At 34.6% G+C, this 1298-nt stretch overlaps 1 protein-coding gene across 7 annotated transcripts in view; it reads left to right on the plus strand.

Moving 5' to 3' along the window:
* Positions 1 to 1298, plus strand: part of LOC118745696 (calcium-dependent secretion activator) — a 393045-nt gene that overhangs the window by 58584 nt on the left and 333163 nt on the right. The window lies entirely within an intron of this gene.

Here is a 1298-nt window from a genome sequence, read left to right on the forward strand (position 1 = left end):
TTATAATTCTTTTTTAACTTAATCGCGTTATCTATTGCTGTAGCAGACCGACCCAATTTAGCCGCGATTTGCCGGTTGGACATGCCTGTGTCCTTGTAAGCAAGGATCTGAGCAAGTTCCGCGGTTGTGAGCGTTTTTCCTTTTCCCATGCTTAATTTTTTAAAAAACTCACGCGTGTAAAGATTCAAATGCTTTAAAAAATACTTAAACTTCAAAATGGCATCAAAAGAAAAACGATCTCGTTCTCAATTAACTTTTTCTGAAACTCACAAACTACTACCTTTAATTGAATTTCGTAGGAGAATCAGCCACTAAACGGAAAATTTCACAAATACTTAGAAAAGAAGTACGATATTGGCATATTTTATGTGCCAAAATAAATAGAGGTTTAAAGACTTAAGACCAGAGCAAAAAGAGTGCGGCGTAATCGTTGCAACAAATATTAATGGTAGAAGTGCAAATGCCTTTAATAAAATTTCGAGGAGTGTATTATTGCAGATACTATAGAACAGGGCCGGCGAACCTTTATACATATACTTATAAGTATATTTCCAAAGTAATATTCAATGTAGCCATGACGAGCCAAAAAGATATCATGATTTATCGCCGTTCTTGGGGATATTAATTGACACATAAATTGTATTATTTTTTTTTTAAGAAGGAATTAAGCATCTCTTAAGTCGGATTCATTTTTCCAGTTCTAAACTTTTATTCTCTCTGGGAGGGAAACGCACTAACAACAGTCAAATGGAAGAAAAGTTCTGAACTAAAACGATGAATCCGCCTTTAAATGTCACTGTGTACTTTACGTGGTAAGGGATAAGGACTCACATCTATAAGTTGATGAAAATATGGTCAAGATAGCAAACGCCAACTTCTGCAGACTGCTAATATGTCTAGAATTGAATTCGAATTCGAAATTGGTTGATGGTCTTTCTAATTCGATTGATTCCAACTCTTTCATTGTTTCGACAAACTTTTTAGTTAATAACCCCGAAACTCAATCAGCTGCACCTAAAAACCTTCGATTTCAAACCCATCAAATTTAGATAAGCTGCTTTTAGAAAGTGGAGTCACATCAGGATGCGCAATAAATTTGAGTGTTTCCGATAACTCCTTGAATTCAGAAAACCTCGATGAAAATTCTTCGATAACGGAATTTATTACCAAAGGAACTGTTCGGTGCCTCTTTCTCCGCCGGATTTTTCATCTATGTCAAAATCAGACTTTAATTTTTTTAATTTTTGGGAACAATATTTTTCAAAAGCGTGAATGAGATCTATCATAATTATAACAGT

This window comes from Rhagoletis pomonella, unplaced genomic scaffold (assembly GCF_013731165.1).
Source record: "Rhagoletis pomonella isolate Grant_MI unplaced genomic scaffold, Rhpom_1.0 Rhpom_scaffold_00009, whole genome shotgun sequence".
NCBI lineage: Eukaryota > Metazoa > Arthropoda > Insecta > Diptera > Tephritidae > Rhagoletis > Rhagoletis pomonella.